The sequence below is a fragment of the Vanellus vanellus genome, assembly GCF_965231255.1.
Source record: "Vanellus vanellus genome assembly, chromosome: 2".
NCBI classification, from domain to species: Eukaryota; Metazoa; Chordata; class Aves; order Charadriiformes; family Charadriidae; genus Vanellus; species Vanellus vanellus.
The window spans coordinates 159,379,286-159,391,346 of record NC_138906.1 but is presented as its reverse complement, the minus strand read 5'-3'; positions in this window follow the sequence as shown (position 1 = coordinate 159,391,346).

Below are 12,061 nucleotides of genomic sequence, written 5' to 3'. Positions count from 1 at the left end.
AGTCCATTTAGACCTATCCACCCCCAATTAAAGGAGGGTGTTTTTTCTGGACAACATGTATCGGTCCACAAGTAGGGAGGATGGAGAGCGCGAGTGCTCTTGTTGAGTGATGGGGTTCGTATCAGGGCTGAGGGAGCCTCATTTGGGCCCCGCTGGCGAGTGGTGCTCAAAATCTGTTGTAGAGGTTGGGCAGAAAGAACTTGCAGAGCAGGCTGCACCACACACGGTGGTGGTTGGTCTGTAATCCTGGGAAAGTTGGGATCCTATGGGGACTGTGAGTTTCTATGGAGTCGATAGAAGAAACCAAAGGATCCTGTAGGATTTAACTTCCTACATGGGGATCCTTACCTCTCGGCAAAATAAGAGGAATCACCATGCGGAAATGGACTGAAGCCCACGGAGACACACTGTAGCACGAGATTAGGGCAGGGAATTTTTTGCGCTTCTCCATGCACGTTCCGCGGAGGGGCCACAACATTTTCAGAGTATCTTACCAAGTCTCAATTATGAGTTTCACTCTTGTCTTCCACTTGTGATGTCTTCCCACCCCCCGCCTTGACATCACCTCCAGCTGTGTCTGCTGCACTTCCCTTGCCACGGTGCTCTGCACCGGTTGCACAGATAACAGCCAGACAAAGGCAGCCAGAGGGCCAAAGGCAGCATCTCTTTCTGAATGCAGATTACACGGCTGAAGTCACAGGGTGACGTTTACACAGGCAGTCCTCCTGCGTCAGGGAAAAGCAGACACTTGCACCGGCCTCAGGACACTCAGGAGGCTGTATGAGGACTCTGACACTTGTCCTAAGATACCGTTAATGTGGCTTTGTGCAAGAGTGGCTAATGAAGCTCTTGGAAAACAGGTTATTGCAGAAGGGTGCATAGTCCCTTCTTGTCAGAGAAGAGCTGTCTGCTTCCTTCCGCCTCTCCATATCCCTCCGGGTGGCACGGCTATGAACAAGGATAAGACGCGAGAACATCGTAGGCCAAATTCTCGGCTGTGCTTTTGCAACTGCTGTGGGGTAACCTTTGTTGAGATTTCCCAGCGGCGGGAGGGCATCCAGTATTGCATCATCCCAAATAATCCCTGGCTCCAGGAATGCTTTGGGAATGTGCCCTGAACAAGCCCATACCCTGCTGCTGCAGCAACTCCACGAGGGTCACTGAACTGAGGTTGCTCTGGTTTGTTGCAGTGAGTCAAATTATCCATCTGGTGCAGGGATCTGGAAAACATAGGCATGTGAGCCTCACTAAACCTTTCAGTCTTCGTGACTATTGGCCAAAGCGAAGTATCTGACTCCTGAAGTCCTATTAGTATTATTAAGAATATTTCAGACTCCTTTTGAACTCATTACAGGCGTAAGTTTTGAAGAGGAAGATGCTGAGACTTGCTACCCTTTTTGTTAGGGGTCTGCAGATTTTCACCATGGAGGGAATGAAAGCTCCCCTCTGCCTCAAAGAGCTGGGAAAGCAGAGGTGCTCTGCCTCCCAACCTCTCTTACCTCCCTGCCCTGCCATTGAATTTCTCAGCGTTACACCTTCAGCAGAGATATGTCCTCGGGTTCGCCGTCACTGGCAACTGCTTCATACTTACTCTCCCAAGACCAATTCTCTGGCAAAGATCAGGCTCCCCGTAGCATCTCAATGAGATGTGTTAGTGAGGTTCAGGAGAGAGGGCACACTTCTTTCTCTGCTCTGCTCCCGCAGCCTCTGGAGCAGCCTGGGCAGAACCTGCTCCCACAAAGCAAAGGAAACATAACTCCCCCAGCCCACAGAAAGGAAAAGTATTTGATTCCCAGAACACCCCAAATGTACGTCAGATACAAGCTATTTCATGCCTCCTACATATTCTTATAGAAAATCTGAATTAATAACAGAATATTTAATTATTCCACAAGATCATGTAGCCTCCAAAGCACTGGCAAGAGGCGTAACCATCCCTCTACGCAAGCCCAGTGCAGCTGTAAACAAAATTAAATGCACTTGGAACTGGAAACATCACAGGCAGCTACAGGACTATGTCTCTGGCTGTTCGCTTCAGCAGGCGGTACAATCAGAAAGGCTGTAATGTGTGATTTAGATGCTCTGTAATATAAGCTCCAAAGGAGAGCTTTGACACCAGAGTTACAGGTCATTTTCCCTTGACAGTCTCCTGTGCCCGTGGTGTGAAACTACAGCCATTCTAAAACCGGTGATCTTTGGGCTTCATGAGGACTTGATGATTACATTGTCATCTGTGACACAGAAATTAAAAATAGATAAGAAGTATTAGATCAGCCTGTACGTTCCCTTTCTACAGCAGGGGCCTTCCCTACCATGCATCGTACCATGCATCTCAGCTGATTTTTGAAGGACAAATAGAACATGGATCTATCAATTTGTAGATGGTTCTGGCATTTTCACTGCATTTGTCACCTTTGTGCCATGTCCAATCCTCCCCTCACTTACCCCTGCTTAATATATGGGCGAGATACCTCCATTTAATACCTCCACCTTTAGCACAGGCCCCTCTGGTTGATAACTTAAAAGACTGATGAAGTGGTTGTGGACAGAAATAACTTCAGCGTCCACATAGTCCACAGCACTCAACTCTGATATGAATTTTAATTATTCACATAATTCAGTTTCCTTGACTCAGAGAACGCATTTTTGGCATCACGAGTGTCAGAACAGCATGATGCTCTCAAGGCTCAGGCTCACCTTTGCCAGGCAGAGAGGGCCTGTCAAGTCTATAACTTCTGCTGAAGTGGCCGCCGAGTCACAAGGTCATTAGTAAGAGTTTGCCAGCATGCCACACAGTGAGTCATGTTTAAATAGCCCATCTGCTGTCACAGTCCATAAAATATTTTCCTATTATTTCTCCTTCCTGTTCTATTCCTAAGGAGCAAAGCAATCCTCAGCGGATCTGTAACTGCCAGAACCCATTTTTGCAAATAAAAGAGCAGAAACATAGTTGTTGCCTTTCCCACTGCCCCCAAAAGTCTGATATGCCTTATCATTCCTGCTGACATTTTAACAATGCTGGCTGCTGCTAGGGATCAGCATCAGGATTCCTAGTCACAAACCAGCGCCTGATGTTACTAGGCACTGTAAAGACATAGCACAAAAGCTGCACTGAAACGGCTGCAGACTAAATACGTTCACAGGGCAATTCCCTTCCCGTTCAGCACAGATTCCCCTTTGGGATCAGCCTCCCCATTCTCGCCGTTGACTCTAACTAGCCTTTATGGGAACCTGCTCTTTCTGAATACCTAATTTCTTATTTTTTTTTTTCCTTTATTTGCATGCTCTGATCTAAGTTGAAGTATTTTATGGCTGTCTCTGTCTACCTTTTTTTTTTTTTTTTAATGAAATAAACTGTCCTGTATTTCTGAAGTTATCTAAGCAGCAACATCCTTTACAGAAATTCTGTCTTCATCCTGTCATTTTATGCTATGTAAGTCCCATTAGTCATCTTGAAATTTAGTGGCTCCATTTTATTGTCCGTTGGGGTTTTTTTCCTGAAGGATCTGAAGGGGACAGGCAGAAGAGGTTATTATGAACAAACTGATCATTTTCAGAACTCATTAAATATGCCAGCAATTATTAATAATTAATGGAAACAGGGGTACATTCTCCTCCTCCCCAAGAAGCTAAGAATGCTCTTTAATAGCCGTACAGCAACCCTTTGAAAATAGACAATGAATCTGCTCCTTAGGGGTAAGAATAAATGATCTGGATTGATGTTTTCCATTCCTCTTCCACTGCAGTTTGCATTTAACAAGAACTTTAAAGAGAAAGGATTTACTTTCTAGTCAGTTAATATTATGCTTACTTCATCTCTGCAAATGCCTCAAAGTCTAAGCGGCAGATGTCACACAGAACATCCTCTCTGGAAACCTTTTCGCTTACTTCAGCTCTGTGATGAAGCTGCATGGCAAATGCCAACAGCTTTCCACTGAGGAAGTCTTTGGAGACATCAGCTCCTGAAACCTTGCAGCATCTCCTCGCAGTGAACAAGACACCCTTCCCTTGCCACAGAGGAGAAAGGTGAAGAAGAAAGAGTGACTTGCAGGAGACCGCAGAAGCCTCAAAACCAGAGGACAAGAAACAAAAATGAGGGCAACCACATTCCTGACACTGGCGGCTTGGATATCCTCCCGACGGTCGGGCAACACCGATCCTGGTGGCAATGGTCACGTACTCCACACCTCCTCCTTCCACTCTGGACCAAATCAGTCTCTTGTGGCACGCTGCTGGGAGAAACACATTCGATTTTTATTCACCAGTGGGTGACAGAGCCACAGCAAAGGAGGAATCTGAAGTACAGGATGAAGCAATCTCACTTTGAACGCATGAGACTCAGCAGGTCTGCTCATACTTTCATTGCAATGAATATTGCTTCTTTCGATCTTATACTACTTAGCTGTTTACCCACAGGCAAAGGGCTGAATTTTTCTGGTCACGAAAATAAAAGCAAAACAACTAAGAGAAGAAAACAAAAGGAAAAAATAATGAACAATCAGTGTATTTTTACAGGAAGTCAGAGTTTTGTGTGAGGATTACTTTACATCAGATAGAGAATTCAGATTGCGGGTTAATAACACTAGTGAAATTTAACAAATTTTTAATTTAATCCAGATAGAGGCTGTTCATCCTTCCAGTTTCCGTAACAGAGGATCCACTCATGTGAAAATTTTAGGATATGAGCCAGAACTCAGTATCCTATGACTGGAGCAATCAGGTCTTGCATGTATAAGCCAGTTCTACTGTCCTTTGCATCTTGCTCTGCATTTTACAACTTTCAAAATTAGCACATAAATTAGGGTCATCTTTCCTTATTCCTGTGCAAAACAAGTGCAAAAGTGGGACATTACAGCCATACAGAGGAGGGGAAAAAAGGGGGAAAACAACCCCTTGTTAGTCAAAAAAACTATTGAAGACAAAATAGTATTTGGTAGACTTGTTTGGCAAAAAAAGTTATGGTTTCACCTGTACATAAAGAGGAAGAACAGCCTGATTTGCTTCAACTGAAAATAAGAAGACTTGAACTTTCAGTATTTCCAACTAAAATACAGATTCATTCCTGGTGACTAATGAAAAATGGGGGGGGGGGGGGGTGGTGGGGTGTATTTTATTTTTAGGAGATAGACTAGTGCAATTGCCTGTATGTGTCTGCCCAAAAATGCATTGCCAATCTTAACAGCAATTTTACTGTATTGCATAAACTGGCAAAGAGGAAGGAAATGTTCATCTAGAGAAGTAACAACAGTAAAAAGATGGAGATTCTGCCTTTACCACACAGAGAAATAAATACATCTTATTCTAAAAAGACAGGGTGCAGGCAGTTGTGGTCCTCCATACAGAGGCAAATTCTCTTGGAAGTGGGACTGATGCTCAGTTTTGCAGGAGCAGAAGAGACACATCTTTTTCTAAGGGACAAACAAGAGGGAGAAGCACTCAGCAATGTTTGGTGTCCATGCTCAGGACTGAGGGGAGCAGATTAGGCAAAAGTCACAGGTTACTACTTTGTAAGTGGTCCTGAAGTCCAGGAGAAGGTTGAAATTAACAGCAAACCCACCCAATCCCCACATTCTGACGACTTGTACAAAGCAGAGGATATGAGCCCTGTGGCAGCTCTGTGGGAAATGGTTTTCCCAAACCACTTCCACTTTTGAGATTTCTCCTCTTTCACACCAGGACAAATGTGTGACCTCTAGAAGATTTTCTCAGACCTTTGAGAGCCACTCATCTCAGAAGGGTCAATGAGCCGATTGGCAGGGCCTCCATGCTGGACAATGATGACCAAAGTTCAAGTCCCTTGTTGACCACGATTAGGGGCTGGATCTCAGGTTTTCCATGTGCCCAGCAAGTCCCATAAATACCAATCTGTTGGCTGTCCTGGGCAGGGCAAAATTCGTTAGCTAAAAGAATACAACCTCAAATCTAGACTTTCTGTGAAAAGCGCAGAAGATTGAAACCTCAGGGAGCTAGTAGGGAAATCAGTCCAGCTAGGAGAGATTTTAGTCCGGGGAGACTTTCTTTTATGGACTGGTGAAACAAATTGCATTTGTACAGCCCACATAAGCTTCAGGGGGAAGAAACAGTTAAGTGTGAACAAAAAAAGCATCAAATTGACCAGGAGAAAAGGAAGACAACCACTTCTATAGTAGGCAGCCCCAGGAAAATGGAAAGAAAGGAAAAGAATATGAGCTATACACTGGAAAACTCCAGACAGTAAAGTGAAATAACATGAAAAGAAACCAAAAAGAAACAGAATATGAACCTTTAAATTTAATGGAAAAAATAAAATTATGAAAGAGGTCTCCACATGAAAACGGGCAGAGGTGGTGACTTAGGGGAAGTTCAGAGGGTTTTATCTGTAAACAAATCTAAGAGATTTCAGAAAGCAAATAAGGAACTAATAGTAGCAGCAGGAGATACACAGAGAGGAGTGTTTCAACATCACGAGCATAACCAAATCAGAGCAAGGAAGTGAAAGTCCGAGAGGATGGGTGATCAGGGAGGGGAGCAATGTAGCAGATAATGACACACAAGCTTTCAGATTTTAGCCTGGCAAAATTGAGATATCAGGTCTTGCAGACTTTTGAGTTCATCTGCATGTCAGACCTGCACCAAAGTAAGCATCACCTTCATTGTTACCAAAAATCTGCCCCCAAGCTCCCAGGCGTCGTGTCCACATGCCCTGCCTGAAATACTACTATCAACTTACAGGATCAAGTTACCACTGAAAACAGAGTTGGAAGGAGTCTTGGGAGGTCTCTTAGTTCATTGTCCCGATCAAGACAAGTCATCTGTGCATTGTTCATTCCTGACAGATGTTTGTCTGGTCCGTATGTTTCCTTACATATTTGCGTCCAAATTAAATCATTGCTGTAGTGAGACTGCATCAATTTTTAATAAATAAATCTGTTCAAATCCTACATCTAGCTCTGCCCAGAAAGTTGTCATCTCTACAGGCTGAGTGAGGAGCCAAGTCCCCCACTGGGCTGCAGAAGGCTGACCCTATTTCTTTGTGGATGGGAATGAAGCTGTACATACTGAATAGTGTCATGTTAAGTACAGTTCTGTTCCTCGCAGCACATATTTAATTCACTCACACACACTCAGCATACAAAGAACAATATAAAGGTCTCTGCTGTAAAAAAAGATTCTTTTTTTTTCAAAAAAAAAGGGTAAATATTGACTTAAAAATGCTCCAATCTAATCTGAATGTGAGAATGGATGGCGTCACATTGCTCAGTGCTGGAGAACAACCAGAAGCAACACAGCACAGCCTTGGGCAGAGGGAACGACCATGGCATCGTGCAGCTTCTCCTCCAGCCTCCAGCAGCTGCACTGTTCACACCTCCCCTGCTTTGTTCCACCGGCACTTTTAAGCCTCTCCAAATCCTCTTCTACCCACTTGCGGGGACTGCGGGACAGATTTCCATAGGATGCCACAGCTGAAAAGGGTCCGGACATTGTCAATGTGGAGTCAGGCAAGGCTCCGCGACATGAGTCAGCCTAGCTGGTGTGGCTACCCTGACACACCGCACTTTCACCAATGCTGTCCCACAGCAGCAGCTACTCAACTGACCCACCACTAGGTCTTGTGTAACTAGCCGCAGCACAAAAAGTTCACGCTGAGCAATACCACGCTGCCAGTTGCCAAATGTTTATTGTACAAGCCTGGGCTAACCATAACAGGAACCTAGCTTGGCCAAAGACGAATGAAATGGATGCTTCATTTGGGATGGAAACCAAGTCAATTCTTTTGTAAACAAGCTTGGTGCTCTTCCTAAAAATGGAGGTCAGATCCTCATTTGGTATAAATGCGTATGGCTTAAACTGATCACAAAGACCAGGTCAGAAAAAGAAGCCAAGCACTAAAAGTCACTTTATAATGACCATCCCAGCTGTTTAGTGCTGTTCGGAAGACCAAGCACAACCTCTCCAGACTCTTCGCCTCTACTGACTGCAGGACCAGTCCTCTACCAGGACACCTGCATTTCCATTCCTGATGCTGACTGGAACAGTAAGCTATCAATGGCAGTATATTAACAGCTGAATAGCAAAATGTTTAAAAAGGCTCAAGACTTCTGCCATTGGAGGAATGCTCCAAAATATGATCAATGCCTCTCTGTATAGTTTGTTGCTTTGCCTACAGCAGTAGAAAGTCTGTGTAGGAGGGTCATCTACATCAGATGAGATGACCCCCCTCAAGCTGCTCCTGAAGGCCACCAGGGAGGTGGCAGAAGCTGGAAAGAACCTCGGATGCCTGGTGGGGTGGCAGGCAGGGTAAGGAGGCAGTGGAAGAAGAGCCAAGCTGTTGTTCTGATGTGACTCATTCATTTTCCACTTGAGTTTGTGTCTGTTCTTACAGACAAAAAAAAAAAAAAAAAGCAAGACTGCTTTGGGGCGTTATTTTAAATTTTTCTGACACAAGCAGAGCTTTTCTTCTTTTCTCTTTCTTCACCTGGCATTTCATATCTTAGTATGCGAGAGCTGATATTTCTCTCCTGGTTTTACCCCATTTGATAGCTACAGATGATGTCGTAACATTAGTTCACATTTATGCAAGACATAATGACCAAAAACACAATGATTTTTATTCTTATTATGCCACAAATCTGGAATTTGGGCTAAACCACACTCTGGATGGAAGACATTATCTCAAAGACTTGCCTTTCTAACTCACATTTAGGGAATTTGAGTACATTTACTAGCATTCAACTAGTTTGTTTTAAACTCTCTATTTGTTTTGTGTTTTTTTTTTACTTTAAAAATATCAAAGTGATAAGAAGTTATGCATTATATTAAGAAAAAACAAACAAACACTCTAGTAACCCACTTTAACTGTGGTCTTTTACATTTCTTTATACTTTTATTTAGTTATCAGGAGAAATGTTATACTGGAGCCCTTTTTTTACTTTCTCTGTACAATCCAACATTTTATATACCTTTATTGCATCCATTCATCTTCATCTGCTTTTTAAGCCAAGCAACACGGCTCTGCTGGCTCTCTCCTCTCCTACAGGTCTTGCCTGACTTTCAGACTTTCCCATTACCCTTTACCGAGCCGTTTCGTTTCTGCAATACTTGAGAGAGTCCCTGGCAAATGCCTGTTACTTTTATTAAATTCTCACCCCTTCCCAACTAAAGGTTTATATGGCTTTTTTACCCCATCCATACAGCACAGCCCTTTTATGTGTTTTTCTTAGACGCATGGAGAAAGCCTGTGTTTGTTTCTGCAAATGGGGATCTGAACCTCCATCAAAAGGAAAAATAGCAAAGAATCACCCCCCTACACACACACATACACACACAACCAGCGGATTAATTTCAGCAAGAGCACAGGGAAAACCTGGCAGATGGAGTTTTCCTCCCTCTGAGGCATTTTGGCTAATTTACATCCTCCTTTCAGAGCTAAAGGCTCCCACTGAAAGGCAGCCATGTGTTCCTTTTAAACAGGTACATTTGATTAAAGGCTGGACTTCTGGGGCATGATCCTGTCGCTTCTGTACAATCATCCCTACTAAGGATAATGAGATTACTCGCAGGAGTAAAGCACTGCAGAACTGAACCCTGGAATCTCACCAATTAATAGGAGAATTTTCTCCTCTTTTCCTCTCCGCCCCTTTCTTTATTGCTCTTAAAATGCCAGGGGAGCTTCAGAGTTATAGCAATTATTGCTATGGAGAAAAGGGCATAAAATGAACTGTTATTGCCTTTAAAAGAGCTGGAATCTCTTTACCTTTCAACAGTAGGGCATAAAAATCTATATGCAAATGAATAAATATAAATGCAAATATAATCTTACACCAGGAAAAGCTGTTTTTCCCTGAGCTAAAGAAGCATAACCATAATCAGGCTCCCAACTGTAAACGGCGCTGTTTTTTGTAGGGGCTGTGGAAAAATGAGGCAAGGGTTTAATCCACTTTCTCCTCTGGTTGGAGGAAACAAGTGTGGCTCCATTTGCAGGTAGCTTATTATTTTTCATTAATATGTCACAGGCACTCTTTGCATATTTCAAGTAGTAGTGAATTTTGCTGTTCCTGCTCAGGAATACCTGCTGGCTACAGAACAACATGGACTAAAAGGTTTAACCGTCCTGCTTTGCTCAACTTTGATGGTTTAAGTGGATTTGGAGAGACAGTAAAATGTCCTTTGGCAAACAAAGGCTTCCAAGTAGATGGAAGTACATCCTTTGTTTGCCAATGGACAAACAAGAGGGGAATTAAAAGGCAGAGTCTCTTGTCAAAGGCCCCACCTTGCAACAGATATCGCACGCAGGAAGCTTCCAGGAGACACCTGTCCCTGGCCCACATGGGGCAACTGAGCAGTGGAAATCCCTGAAGAAACATCTACATCAATTCACAATTCAGCACTGAGACAAACAGTGAAAGAACAATGAAAGCATTGAGTACGTAGCTGGGCTGAGGCATGCAGGCAAAATCACAGGCACTTGAGTGAGTGCTGGACCAACAAGAGTCGTGTTAGTCCAGCACAACTGGAGAAAAAGCATTGGTGTAAGCACTATATTTTTGCATGTTCTTGGCTCCCGTGGCCCAGAGTAACTGTGCTGAAACAAAACCACTGAATACCACTAACCACTGTGACTTCAGCACTGGGAGAAAAAGAATCAAGGTACAGTGTACTCTGGTCTGGGTAAGAAAGGGAGAAGATGGAGCAGTTTGGGAGAAACCTGATGATCCCAAGGAAAAAGAGAGAAAGGGGAGGGAAGCATTAAGTGACCCCCAAGTATGTGTTGTGTCCCAAAGTTCAGCTTGGTACTGGTGGCGAGTTGATGGGGGTGAAGTCAACTTAATGAACAAGAAAGCGAAGAAAGCAAGAGATGTGAAAAATAGACAGTAGGTCATGGGGAAGGAAAGGAACCAAAATGACTCAAGGGACACCAAACTTCTTAAAATGCTAAATGAAAAGACCAGTAAAATTCAGTTGCAGACAACAGTCTGGAAGAAACTAAGAGTTCAGAAAAGGAGACAGGTTTAAATCCTCCCAGGATGTGACACAATTTATTGGCAGGACAGAGAAGACATTAAAAAGTCCCTGGTGAAACTAAAATTAAAAGGGATTATTTTGCTGCAACGTTCACAAAAGGACAACAGGGAAACAAACATTCGTTTCCCACGAGGTGCAAAGGTCAGAAAAGAGACATGAACAGATGAACAAGAAATCGAAACTGCTAGAGATTTGATTGTAGCAATGGGATTGTTGCCAGCATTGAGAAGAATGGCAAACTTCTAAGAAAAATTTGGCAAGAAACTAATGAGTCAGGAGAGAGCAATGAAAGTAGGACACAGCGATGACTTTGAGTTGAGTATTAGGGGGGAAGAAATGCAAGGCACAAGGTATTTTAATCTGGCACAGAATAATGTACTATCAGGCCAATACTTAATACGGGAAGAAAAGAAAACATTAAACAAAATTAAGAGTCAAGAAGAAAACCCAGAATGTTTCTTCAAATTTAATGGAAACTTTAATGAAGCCTTATCATCATAGAATCACAGAATAGTTTGGGTTGGAAGGGACCATTAAAGATCATCTAGTCCAACCCACCTGCCACAGGCAGGGACATTTTTCACTAGATGGGGTTGCTCAAAGCCCCATCCAACCTGACCTTGAACACTTCCAGGGATGGGATATCCACAACTTCTCTGGGCAACCTGTGCCAGTGCCTCACCACCCTCATCATAAAAAATTTCCGTCTTATGTCTAATCTAAATCTACCATCTTCTAGCTTAAAATGGTTGTTCCTTGTCCTGTCACAACAAGCCCTGGTAAAAAGTCTTTCTCTTTCTTATAAGAAAGATGGGGAGGAAAGATGGGTGCTGAATGAAGGCAAATACTCCTGATGCCAACTGGCTCTATCGCATCCCAGCTGGAAGGGTGGCAGGGAACCAGCAGGGTGACAGCCAGAAAAAAACATATCAGGGAGAAGGGCACCCAGGAGAACCACAGATGGATGGGAGAGATACCAGTGGCCTGAAAAGAGCACCTGTAAAGGAAGCTTGGAGAGATTGCATAAGGGAGAAATGTCCTGGGAACCGAAACATCTCAG